This window comes from Hyperoodon ampullatus (assembly GCF_949752795.1).
Source record: "Hyperoodon ampullatus genome assembly, chromosome: 3".
In the NCBI taxonomy this organism is placed as follows: domain Eukaryota; kingdom Metazoa; phylum Chordata; class Mammalia; order Artiodactyla; family Ziphiidae; genus Hyperoodon; species Hyperoodon ampullatus.
In genome coordinates this window covers 105,886,408-105,900,597 of record NC_136916.1, presented here as the reverse complement: position 1 = coordinate 105,900,597, position 14,190 = coordinate 105,886,408, and positions in this window count along the sequence as shown.

Below are 14,190 nucleotides of genomic sequence, written 5' to 3'. Positions count from 1 at the left end.
TGTGTATAAAGGTTGAAAACAAACAAAGAAAAATTAGAAAAAAAAAAAAAACAGGAGAAAAAGAGGAAACGTTTTAAAGAAAACTTGGGCAAACACCTTGCATGGGATGATTAGAGGTGTGGTTTCATGCATTTTAGGGATTTACAGCCAGGGTAGGTTGGCTTTAGTTTGAACTATGAATATTTTCACCAGGAGTTAATAATCTCTTATACCCAGATTCCCTGGCGTGGAGAATCCCATGTACATTCACAGTCGTGGACTGGAGCTGACTGAGTAGCTGTCCTTACCAGGAACCCTATAACCTGGGGGACAGAAGAGCCTGGCCAACTGCTGACCTAGGTCAGTCAACGTGCTTCTGGAGGGTGTGCCATTCCATGTTCCCAGTGGCCGGAGCATTCCTCCCTAACCCCTTCCTGAGACCACAATCATCAGCAGCACTTCTGCTCTGGAGGTTCAGTGAGTGGGTGGCTCCTGTGGACAGAGGCTGAGTCGGCACAGCCCCGCGCAGAATGCTAGAGGTGAATGCCAAGTCGCCCAGGTTAAGATGTGTTGCTTCTGTGAAGCAGTAAACCAACTCGAGCACGTGGCACATCCATACCTATCTTGTGGTACCCTCCCCTCCCTGCCAGCTCTAAAGTGAGCCTGAATCAAGGGCTCATAAGACTGGTCTTCCATGGCCCGGGGCAAAGGCTTAGGGTTTCTGACATACCCAGGTCCTAAAGCATCCAAATTCTGGTCCACCCTACTTACTGTCAGGGTCAGTACCAGGAGAAGGAGGTGGAAATGATCTTGGCTGTCTTTGCTCTAAACCAGAGCCTGTATGGGGATGGCTTAAGGTACCCAGTTCTCAACTAGGAACAAAAATCAAAGTCTGTGGGATAAAATGAGAAAATCTGAAGCCGTAGTGGCCAAATGGGGCAGAGTCTGCAATAGGACCACAGAAAGAGACCTGTTCTTCCCCCCAACCCTCTAGCCCCTGGAGTAGACACATTCGCTCCTCTAATCATTCATCCCTGTATAGATATTCACATCTGAAATACAGAGCTGTGTATATGACTGCACCAACGAAGCAAGCAAGCACAGCGTCAGAAACAGCAGCAGAACCATGTATAGAGAGAGCTACACGGATACACATAAATGCCAGAAAGAATGGGCCCCACAGGCATATAGGCACAAGGGCCGTGCCCCAGAGTCATCAACTACACCCTCGTTAAGTAGAAACACACTCCAATACATAGTAATTTTCTTCACACAACAGGAAGTAGGAAAAACTTATAAACAGAGAAATGTAACCAGTGTCAAGAAGGGTGACCAAATGTTGACCATTAATCCATAGGAAAGGACCTTAAATTCCTCTGGTGTGGAGACACCATGTACATTCACAGTCGTGGACTGGAGCTGACTGAGTAGCTGTCCTTACCAGGAACCCTGTAATCTGGGGGACAGAAGAGCCTGGCTAGGGAGGGGAGGGAGGTAGAAGAGAAACCAGGATGAAACTCTGGGGAAAACTTATATGAAACCCAGGGATAAACTGTGCTGGGACCCTGTGTTACATGAAGGGCCAGGTATCGGGGAGCAACTAATGAGAAACCTGTAAGCCCTGAGGATGTCATTCCCAGTGAATTGAGTAAGGAAGAAATGTCCCAATTCCAACGAAGTTCTGGCTACAATAAGAAAGGCTACAGGCCCAGCTTCAGGGGTTTACAGCATTACAGTGTGGATACAATTGTGAAAAGAAGAGATGAAAAAAAAGCCAGAGAGGATGTTCGTAGAAGACCTAGGCCAGGACTCGTTAAATCTGGGGAAAGACGGGAAGTGATCGATCCCCAGGGAAAGCCTCCCGGGGAAAGACATAAACTCCCAGAAGAACATAAAATTCAGCAAGGACCCACCCCATCATTCTCCTTCATATAGAGAATCCCCACAGCCTTCAGACAAAGGAGAGACAAGAGGTCAATGGCATTATTCCATGCCAGTAGTCTGAGCCTCATGTTTCTTGCAGCTCCCAGTCATGGAGAGGTGTCTGGCTAGAGGCTAGTGGGGAAGCAGGTTGATTACAGGTGGACCAGAAAGACAGTGAGGGGGGAAAGGTGACCAGGATTGACTCATACTCCTCCACAGCCATACACACACTCTTAAACAAACAGTGGCTAAAAGGCTGGAACAAGTCATCAGCAGGAGCTCAGCACTGCCCCACATCCATAGTCCCTCCCTGATATCCCAACCTGCAGCATGTCTTCTCAACAGGCCTGGCCTCCGCTGTGCTGGCTCCTGGAGAGCCCCGCCAAGTGCTCAAACAGCAGCACCGGCAGCAACTCGCTAAGCATCAGCAGCGGGCCAGGCCCTGGACTCTGCCGACCCCTGCTTCCACTCCCCGGGACCCTGACCTGCCTCCAGAGAGAAATGTAACTAGGACCCATCCCGTACCGAGCCGCAGAATCCACACCCATCTGACCGGACCGCAGAGAGCAATCTCCCGACAATGCTCCCAACCTAGGGGTTCTCAGTGGTCTGGTTTCAGAAACAGGGCAGCCATCCATCAGAACCTGGGGGCCGAAAGTGTCCCATAAGGGATTCTTCTGTGATAACTCCTGCCAGTGAGAAGCACAGTTCTAACAAGTTAAATCTGCCTGATTTGACCTCACAATCTCTCCTTTTCCTCCTGCTGCCCCCACCTAAAAACACACATCCCCACACCCCCCCCCAACACATATATCCCACGCATGACCGCATAAAGACATGAATATGGTTGGGGAGGATGAAGAAAGATGTAAAAGGCGTGGGAAATCCAGACCTGATTAACTGTCCTACAAGGTGACTGCCATCTCTTCGAACAGTGTTTCTCAAAGTTTTGTCCACCTGCATCAATGGTCACCTGAGAACTTGTTCAAAATGCACATTCCTGGACCACACCTCAGACCAACAGAATCAGAAACTCTTGAAGTGATTCAGTGCTTTCTGGAGTCTGAGAAGCACTTATTTAGATTGCTCAGCCCTGTCTACATCTGTGACCTGCCTCCAACTCTCCAGCACCCAAGGCCTAACTCTGCTACGGCTGGGGCTGCCACAGGGGACTAGCATCACCCCCAGATTATACTCTTCATTACCCTGACATTTGGAAATCTGTCTATGTCTTCTGCTTATGGTGCCTATTCTTCAACAGGAGAAAAGTTACAAGCAGCACCCTTGACTGAGTGCCTCCCTGTTTTCTCCTCTGCTGTGGAAACCACCTTGCTTCTTCTGAAGCTGCATCCACTTCCAGAGGAGCTGAAGTCAGAGAGCCCCCAGGCCGGGCAATGGCTTTACTCCTCTCTGAGCAGGTCCTACCCCCATCTGAGCCGCTCAGCCTCCCCTGACATCACCCAGAGCCGCCAATTCTTCTACCCGAATATCTTCCTAGTCACTGACCCACAGCCTCTGGCCACCCAGGAAGCAAGGAAAGCCCAACCTGCTAGAAGTTCTTCCACATGGAGGCCCAAGGTCCAGTTTAGCAGGACTGCTGATGGCACTGCGTCTGGAGGTGTAGGGCTGGTCTGTGTCACCACAGATGCTGGGGTTCCGCTCCTAGGGGCCTTCCTCTCTACCAGGGAGGGCTCATTGCTGATCCGTGGTCTCTCTTCCAGAGGTGGATTTCAAAGACAGGGAAATCTGTCCACCTCAAATTGGGAAGCCATAGAGAAATTCCTAAACACAAAACCTCCTTGAGTGGTCTTTCTGGAAGGACAAGTCCAAGTTGCGTTTGTCTTCCTAACACCTGCCCACCTCTCTAGGCCTAGAGCACATCTCCATCTTTCTAGGACCGTTATGGAATATGGGCCTTTTCACAAGGGAGAAAGAACCAGTTCAACTCAACGACACAGCTCAGCCAATCACAAGGCACAGGGCAGAACGAAATACACACAGGCACCAACTACCCCACTACCCAGCAGCAAGGCCTGAGGGCCTCTCCTTCTTCCTACTCTTTCCCTTCCAATCTCTTCTGGCGCCGTCTTTGTGGCAGCGTAGCTGGCTGGCCTCTCTCTAGGATCTCATTTTGCCCTCTTAGGATTTTTTTTTTCTGTCCTTGCTCCCCAGAGAGGAATAGAGTCCACCAGCCTGGAGCCTTGGGTGTGACTCTTATATGTGCCCTTGTCCCTCTGTGCTCCAGCTTCCCTTGGAATTCTGCTCAAACACAGAGTGGCACCATCTAAATCCCTTTCTTGGGCGTGGTGGGGGGTAGGAGGAGGGAGGTGGTGTCTGGTTGGAAGGAAGGCGGACTTGGGGTTGGCTGGAGAGCAAGGATTCAGCCCCTCTATTGAGGGTGTCCTCGGCTCCTCCCCAGCAGGGCTCCACCCGGTGCATGGCACGCCTGTGTACGCCACTCTCACTGCCACCAAGTGGCAGTCATGAGCATGTTTGGTGGCTTTGGGTTTGCCGCAGTGCCAGGATCTGAGACGGCATTCATGTGCCAGTGCAGTGCTGCCAAGCGGGGCGGCATCTAGTTGGTTGGGTGCCAAGTGGTAGGAGCCAGGCGGTGATAGAGATGAAAGAGGGCTGGGGTAGAGAGAAGGGGAGGGGAGAAGGGCACCAAGGAGAAAACCAGACACTTCACTTGTTAGAGTGGAGAGTCCAAATGGGATCCGCAGAAAGGTGCCCTTCGCATTCTAGATCCCAGCTCACAAGCAAGCCCTTCCCTCCCCCGCAGACGCCCGCAGAGTAACATATACAGACCAGGCAAGGGGATCTGGCCATCTTTAGCAGGAAACTGGCTGGGGGCCAGGCAGGACTGCCAGCCTCTCCATCCTCCTTCCTTGGGGTCTTGGCAATGGCGTGTTTCCTCCTTTGTGTCCTCACGCCTCTCTCCGTCTGTCGCTCCACTCCCCACACCTAAGACGGAATGGGAAGGAGGTCCCGGCAGAAAAAAGTCTGTTCTCCCAAACAACTCTCTCTCTCTCTCTCACACACACATACACATACACACACACACACACACACACACACACACCCATCTCTCCTCCTCCCTTCTCACTCCTGGCACAACAAGCCTCTCAAGCAGATTGGCAAGAGACACCGCCACCCTCCCCACTTCACAAAACCCCACAGCCTGTGCCAGGCTGCCTGGGCAGTGCCAGCACCCGCCCACCTCCTGCCGGGTCCCCTTGCTTCTTCAGTGCTCTGACAAAGGGCCGGTCTGCCAGGTCTGCCAGCCCAACGAGCTCTCCCTGGAGAGCGGTGGGCACACCTCTCCTCTTGGCTCTTAGATGCTCTTGGCACTTCCCTGGCTACTCTCTCCACCACTTCACTTTCCCAGACTGGAAGAGGACCAATCACCTCAGAGCCCAACCATTTCCCAGAGCTGAGCTCTAGAGGGACAGCGACACCAGGAACACATCCCTGCCCCTCCTCTCTGCCCCCTGGGGCCCGTTCCCACGGACCCCGCTTGGGGCACCAGCCTGACGGATGTGATGCCAATGGCTCCCGGGTCCCGAGCCTTCCTCCCAGAGCACCAGGACTCCTGCCGCTGCCCCCTCCCCATTCGCCTCCTTCCATCTCCGCGGGCACGAGGGTGGCAGCCGCAGTGCCCATGCCTGCAAGCAGGCAGCATGAAGCTACTCAGGCACCCTCCTTCTGTCCTCCCAGGCCCCAAACCTCTCCCCTCCTTCTTCCACTCCATCCCTCTGTCCTTCTGGTTGGACACTAGGTTGGCAACCGCAGTGCCAACCCCCACCCATGCCCAGGAGGCTCACATACAGCACACACTTAGGCGTACATGTACACGCGCACACACACATACACACACACGGCCCCTTGAGTGCCAGGCAGCGGTGGCAGACACACAGCAATGCATAGTGACTGGTATACCCGAGAGGCAGCCAGATTCGGCACCTGATCCAGCACCCATTTGGGATTGGGTGGGGAGGCGGGCGGGCAGGCGGGCAGAAGGAAGGGTGATGGAGGCAGGCGATGGCCCTAGGTTGGCAGCCGATGGAGCTGGGAGAATGGAGGGAACAGATGCTCTTTGCCCAGCCTCCCTCCCTCTCTCTCTGAGATCAGTGCCAAGCTGGGGGGATGGGGAGAGGGAGGATGGGGGAAGGGTGGCATTTGGAAGCTGGCAGGCGGGGGGAGCTGGGTCCGCCCAGGCTGGGCAGTGCTGGCACTGGCTGCCGCCTCTCCACTCTGCCATCTGTCTCGCTTCTCTCCCCACCCCCTTTCTCTTTCTCTCTCTCTCCTTCATCCGCAGCAAAAGGAAAAGAGGAAAACAGGGTCCTCATCCGCCCACGCCCAACCTCTGCCGGACCCCTCTGCTGCTCCCACAACTCACCACACCACACCACCACCAAGCCATCTGTGCTCTCTCCTCCTGGCTCAGCCACCTTCTTTCCTTCGCCTCGCCCTCACACCAGAACGGGTGCAATGTTTTTAAAAAATAGATACATATGTATTTTACAAAGCAACTTAAAAGGAAAACCATTTTCTTTGGGAATGTCGTGTCCTTCTGAGTCTGGGTCCTCGGTGCCAATGTTTATGGCAGGCAGAGGGAGGGGACCCTGTCCTCAGCTGGTGCCCATGAATCCCATGCCAGGGAGGAGGGGTGGCTGGGGTGGGGTGGGGGCGGGGTGGGGTATCGGGAGAGCTCTCTTCTCGCTGCGCCTGTGGTGGTTTCTTTTTTTTTTTTTTTCCCTCTTCCACTTCCGGAGCAGCTTCAAATAGATCTAGAGCCTTCCCCACCCCCAGTTCCCAGGGCCCCTGTGCCCTTCTCTCCCTGATTTTGATTTTATTTCTCGATCACCCTTTCCTTTTGTGTGTGTGTGTGTGTACGTGTGCGTGCGCGAGTGTTGCATCCACGGCAGTGGGCACCGTGCCAGCCACCGCACAGCCATCTGCGATGCCTTCTGCAGCCTCCGCTGTTCCTCCCTGCCACCTCCAGCCCCCAACTCCCCTGCACCCCAGCTCCCCACCCCCAGTCCCCAATCATTAATTAGCTACTGAATTAATTAAATCGGGAATGCTAATTAACATTCCTAAAGGGTAGGCTGCCAGGCTGGGGGGGCAGAGGGAGTGTGAAGAGGAGACTGGGATGGGGAAGGAGGAAGGAGAGCTTGTCTGCTTAGCAGAGCAGCAGGGAGACAGAAAGAATCCAAAAGAAGGATGAAGGAGAAAGAGGGCAGAGTGACAAGACAGGGGCATGGAAAAGGGCGTGTAAAAACTGAGTCCAAGTGAGAGTGACCCAGCCTTTCCTGCCCAAATGAGACACAGCTGACTCCTCATCCCCGCGCAGCCTGGACAAGTATATATTCCTAGGGGGCGGACTCTGGCAGCTTTCTTCCCTCTCTCTTACAGAAAACCAACCCCAAACCAGAGTCAACAACTACTACCTGGTCCATCCAGCCCCAGTAACCCTCAGACCAGGTCACCAAGACCAGACTCTGGGCTCAGAGGAGCCCTCTTGACTTGATCTTCGCTACCCCTTGTCAAGGTGGGGGGCACCCTGTGAGTGTCTGCTGCTGGGAAAATGGGGCAGCGTATGGGGAACCGTGAGGGGTGTCGATTCAACAGCAGTTTACTGAGGATCACGGGCACTGCCTGCAAGGCCGCCCTAGGAAGACCGTGACACAAGACAGTCTGTCTTTAGGATTCCAGAGTAGGAAAAGTGGACACCCCTACCACCTTGAAGATCAAGGATTTGGGAAAAAGCGAGTAACGGCATCTAACTTTGAGTTGTTGTTGTTTTTAAAGAAAAAGAGATGTCAGTATAGTGAAACTTCATTCTCGGGGTGCTCTATGACATGTGAATCTGATGAGATGCTCCTTAGAAAAATGAATCTCGGGACTTCCCTGGTGGCGCAGTGGTTAAGAATCCACCTGCCAGGAATGTACAGTGGAGAAAGGACAGTCTCTTCAATAAGTGGTGTTGGGAAAACTGGACAGGGACATGTAAAAGTATGAGATTCGATCACTCCCTAACACCATACACAAAAATAAGCTCAAAATGGATTAAAGACCTAAATGTAAGGCCAGACACTATCAAACTCTTAGAGGACAACATAGGCAGAACACTCTATGACATAAATCACAGCAAGATCCTTTTTGACCCACCTCCTAGAGAAATGGAAATAAAGACAAAAATAAACACATGGGACCTAATGAAACTTAAAAGCTTTTGCACAGCAAAGGAAACCATAAACAAGACCAAAAGACAACCCTCAGAATGGGAGAAAATATTTGCAAATGAAGCAACTGACAAAGGATTAATCTCCAAAATTTATAAGCAGCTCATGCAGCTCAATAACAAAAAAACAAACAACCCAATCCAAAAATGGGCAGAAGACCTAAATAGACATTTCTCCACAGAAGATATACAGACTGCCAACAAACACATGAAAGGATGCTCAACATCTTTACTAATTAGAGAAATGCAAATCAAAACTACAATGAGATATCATCTCACACCAGTCAGAATGGCCATCATCAAAAAATCTAGAAACAATAAATGCTGGAGAGGGTGTGGAAAAAAGGGAACACTCTTGCACTGCTGGTGGGAATGTGAATTGGTACAGCCACTATGGAGAACGGTATGGAGGTTCCTTAAAAAACTACAAATAGAACTACCATATGACCCTGCAATCCCACTACTGGGCATATACCCTGAGAAAACCATAATTCAAAAAGAGACATGTACCAAAATGTTCATAGCAGCCCTATTTACAATAGCCCGGAGATGGAAACAACCTAAGTGTCCATCATTGGATGAATGGGTAAAGAAGATGTGGCACATACATACAATGGAATATTACTCAGCCATAAAAAGAAATGAAATTGAACTATTTGTAATGAGGTGGATGGACCTAGAGTCTGTCATACAGAGTGAAGTAAGTCAGAAAGAGAAAGACAAATACTGTATGCTGACACATATATATGGAATTTAAGAAAAAAAAAGGTCATGAAGAACATAGGGGTAAGACAGGAATAAAGACACAGACCTACTAGAGAATGGACTTGAGGATATGGGGAGGGGGAAGGGTAAGCTGTGACAAAGTGAAAGAGCGGCATGGACATATATACACTACCAAACGTAAGGTAGATAGCTAGTGGGAAGCAGCCGCATAGCACAGGGAGATCAGCTCGGTGCTTTGTGACCGCCTGGAGGGGTGGGATAGGGAGGGTGGGAGGGAGACGCAAAAGGGAGGGGATATGGGAACATATGTATACATATAACTGATTAAATTTGTGATAAAGCAAAAAATAAAAATAAAAAAATAAAAAATAAAAAAAAAAAAAGAATCCACCTGCCAGTACAGGGGACACGGATTCGATTCCTGGTCCGGGAAGATCCCACATGCCGTGGAGCAACTAAGCCCGCGCACCACAACTACTGAGCCTGCGATCTAGAGTCCACAAGCCACAACTATAGAGCCTGTGGGCCCCAACTACTGAAGCCTGCACGTCCCAGAGCCCGTGCACTGCAACTACCAAGCCCACACGCCACAACTGCTGAAGCCCACGCGCCTGGAGTCCATACTCTGCAACAAGAGAAGCCACCGCAGTGGGAAGCCCGCGCACCACAACGAAGAGCAGCCTCTGCTCGACACAACTAGAGAAAGCCCGCACGCAGCAATGAAGACCCAATGCAGCCATAAATAAATAAGTAAATAAATAAATAAATAATAAATAAATAAATAAAAGAAAAATGGATCTCACAATCAAATTATTTGGTAAATACTACATATTCTCCCTCTTAAGAGATTCAAGATGCATACTGGTGTGTTAAAGGCTCTGAGAAATCGTGTAAAAAAAAAAAAAAAAGAAACCGTTGAATGCATTTAATCCTGATTGTCAAACTCATTGGGCCCTGGAACCCTCATTTTAAATTTTTCTAATTTAATGAATTTTATTCCCACAGAAGCAGTGTCCCACCTATAGGGAAAGCTCTGTCAAGTGATCAGGGGTGGTCCTGCCCTGGAAGCTGGCAGATGGATGAGCTGGTCCCAGGTATCACATTCCATAAACAAAGTGCAGCGCCCAAGCTCTCGTCTTCCAAATGTAATACAACAAGGTACCAAACCACCCTGTGGCAGAGAAACTAAATCACTCTTAGAATCACAGACCTGTATTTTCAGAGCTGGAAAGACACCTTAGCAACCATTAAGCCTAATCGCTTAATTTTAGAGTAAAAGGAACTGAGACTCAGAGAGGTGAAGTGATTTGTCCAAGGTCACAAAGCCACTAAACAGTAGCATTGATGTTAGGACCGAGATTGCTTGACCTTTAGCCTAGCTCTGTTCCTCTATTTTCTGTTGTTAAAACTTCAGGACACGGATTTCCCTGGTGGCGCAGTGGTTAGGAATCTGCCTGCCAATGCAGGGGACATGGGTTCAATCCCTGGGCCGGGAAGATCCCACATGCCACGGAGCAACTAAGCCTGCGAGCCACAACTACTGAGCCTGTGCTCTAGAGCCCGGCAGCCACAACTACTGAAGCCCACGTGCCTAGAGCCTGTGCTCCACAAGAGAAGCCACTGCAATGAGAAGCCCGCACACCACAACGAAGAGTAGCCCCCGCTCGCCGCAAGTAGAGAAAGCCCGCACGCAGCAATGAAGACCCAACACAGCCAAAAATAAATAAATTTTTTTTAAAAAGTCAAGATAATATTTAAAAAAACCCAAAAAACCTTCAGGACAAGGCCAGCACGAGGTTTATCACAAACATATACTATTTAGAAGCTTCACCCAGACCCCCTTTTTCCTCTGGGACTAAGGCCTGGGCCTGTCTTTCCCACCCTGCCTTGGCCCTCACCCCCCCTCCCTTTGGAACACCCTGCAGCATCTACCTGCCTCTGGAGAGTCTATTCCCAAAGGAGTGGGGATGGGGGCAGGAGTTCGTGCTTTACAGACTCTCCCCAAGTGTTCCTGATATCCTGGGTTCAGAACATCAGCACTAAGCCATCTCTGCCCTCCCTTCCAGGATACCCCCGACTCCACTATGTATCACTGGTATCGACACAAGGCTTCTACTCCCATCCCAGCCTCAATCCCAATCTGGTCAGGAAACCCCAAGTGTCTCCTGGAACACCTCCTGCTGTATTCCTAGCAACTTTCCCTTTTCCTGTCCTTCTCACTTTGGCATCGGGAGTCCCTGAGGTTGCTTAGCCTGTCCATAAGAGTCCTCAAGAGGAGAGGTTGTCTTCGACCTGCAGGGACATATATCTCATGAGAGTGAGGAGACCCTCGGAGACCTCCCCCGAGCTTCTGAACATCCACCGTCCCACCACAGCGTGGGCCCATCTTTTCCAGCACAGTCCTTTGGGGAGCTGGCAGGCAATGGAGATGGATGGAGTCTAGCTCATTTCAAAGGTTGAGAACGCTATTAAATTGGTTTTTTTTTGGCCATGCCACGCAGCTTGTGGGGTCCTAGTTCCCGGACCAGGGATCGAACCCGGGCCCTCCGCAGTGGAAGTGCGGAGTCCTGACCACTGGACCGCCAGGGAAGTCCCCCTGTTAAATTGGTTTTGCTCTCTGGGTCCTCCTGTGTGAATGCTGCCCAGTTCACGGCCACCCGCCCGGTACAGAAACACACCCACAACTTCACAAGAGTGATGACTCTCTTCACAAGATAGCTCGCCACACCATCGGAAAGACAGAAGAGCTCTGAAATACAATTCTGATTTGTGGAAGAGGTCTACGCCCAAATTTGCAGGAATCACAAGGTCCCTTGGAGCTCCAGCCTAAGAGTCTGTAAGAGAACTGGCTGACCCCTCTCCTCCTTCCCTCCCATGTACCTGACAGGATGGCCTTTTGTCATTGGGCTCACAGAGCCCCTTCAGAGTGTGCCCCACCGTCCACCTGCTGACTACTCCCGTGGCTGAAGAATGATCTGATAAAGGGGGGGACAAAGTGGAGTCCACTACCCAACCAGGGAGGGCAAGAGGTATGACCTAGATGTGCTCACAGGTCACATTTTTTAAAGAAAGCATTTTAGGGCTGCTTTTATCCCTGGGGAACATTTTTGCTAAATTGTCCCCTCTCAGAGGTCAGTGAGAGAGGCCAAAGTCCAGCCTTCCCGGGTCATGGATTCCAAGCCAGTTCACTTTCCCTTCTAGAGTCGGTTTTATCTCCCCAACACCCAGGCACTGAGCCGTTATCAGTAGCAGAGGCACTCCGAGCTGCAATATAAATGATGATTATTCTATTATCAAACAATGTTGCCAAGCCTGGCCGCTCCCTCCAACGGTGGCGGCAGAGGCGAGCTACAAAATTCAACATTGATAAACCGTATATTGTCTTCTAGAACCATCACTCTGCTTGACGGCCACGCTCTAAGGTTCCCACCATTAGCAGCAAAGAAGGGGGAGAGACTGGTTAGCAATGGCCTCTGGGGGGTGGGACCCTCGGGGAAGATGAAAAGTCCTCCAAGCCCACCACTTCCACAGCCCAACGTGAACCCCCCTACCCTTCAGGAGGGTTAACCTCAAACAAAACTCCCCAGAAAAATCTAACACTAGTGAGCACGAAGGGGGACCACAGTGTGATCCCATCTCTGCCACTCCTTCAGTGTTGGCACTGGACTTCCTGTATTCCGTTAAGAAGATTCCTTCCGGCGCTGACCTTTTCCAATTCTGCAGCTCGGCTCATGTCTTCTAAGGCTACTGTCAGATTTCTTTTTGGTCCTGAGCACTAAAAGAATTAGGGTCATGGTAGTAACTTTTCTACGGAAATGGCTTAAGACCTTGAGCCCCAGACTGAAGGGCACACCAGATAGGCTCCCCACTGCAGGGCCTTTGCACTGTCTGTTCTCTAAGTCGGGTGCATTTCCCTAGACAATGGCACACCCAGCCACCCCGCCCTCCCTCCTGCCCTTTGCTCAGGAGGTCTACCTGACCTCACATTTAATATGGACTCCTGACCCCACCCAGCCCCTTTACCCAGCTCTGCTTTTTCTTTTTTCCATTGCATTGATTACCTTCTATCTGACTTGTTTTATTGTTTATTTTCTACTCTCACCTCTGGCAGGTAGGGATCTTGGCTTTGTTCAAGAATGTATTCCACCTATAATAGTGGCTGACACATAGGAGGAGCTCAACAAGTACTGGAATGAATGAAGCTAAGGTTAAAAGGGTACATGTTTCGGTCGGCCCCATCTGACTAATTCCATCACCTGGGGCTGGCTTTCTACCTTCTGGCAAGAGGGCTGGTGAATACCCCACATTCTCCTCTGTCTCCATCACTGCCTGCAGAACATGCCACTCAGGAAAACCTGGATGTTTAAATGGGATGTTTCCTGCTGAACCTTGAGCACTTTCCTGACCAGTGCTCAAGGAGGCTGCTGAGCCCTCCTCCGCAGACTTCAGTCCCCTACTCCAGGCCACCCCATACTAAAACACCAATCTCTACAGCCCTGATTCTCCAACTGCAGTAAGCACAAGAGTCACCTGATACGCTTCTTTACAATGCTTATTCCCACGTCACCTTTCCAGAGACTCTGATTCAATAGGACAGGGGAAGGAACCAGAAATATGCATTTAACAACTCTCCCCATTCCCCAAGGTGACTGTAATAACAGGTATTGTTTGGGCCACACGTTGAGGAACTCTGGTGCAGACCACTGCTAGGTGACTTACTAAGTCACCATTTTTCTGTCTCTTCTCTAAATCTACCTAACTCTAGTATGTGGCTCTGCCTAGGATTAGGACCAGAAGAAATGGACATGTGAGGTGGGCATGCCACTTTCTTTCCCACCAGAAGTGCAGCAAATTAAAACTGCACTTGGAGAAACATGGAGAGAAACTGAAGAAGTGGAGGAAGGCAGCAGTGTGGAGCTAAGGTGAAGCACGCCCACAGGTAAGGGCACACCCCAGTGTCTTGACTCTGTACCTTACTTTTTTTTATATATAAATTTAATTTATTTATTTATTTATTTTTGGCTACGTTGGGTCTTCACTGCTGCACGCAGGCTTTCTCTAGTTGTGGCGAGCAGGGGCTACTCCTTATTGCAGTGTGTGAGCTTCTCGTTGTGGTGGCTCTTCTTGTTGCGGAGTACGGGCTCTAGGTGCGCAGGCTTCAGTAGTTGTGGCGCGTGGGCTCAGTAGTGGCTCGTGGGCTCAGTAGTGGCTCGTGGGCTCAGTAGTTGTGGCACGTGGGCTCAGTAGTTGTGGCGCACGTGCTTCAGTAGTTGTGGCTCGTGGGCTCTAGAGTGCAGGCTCAGGAGTTGTGGCGC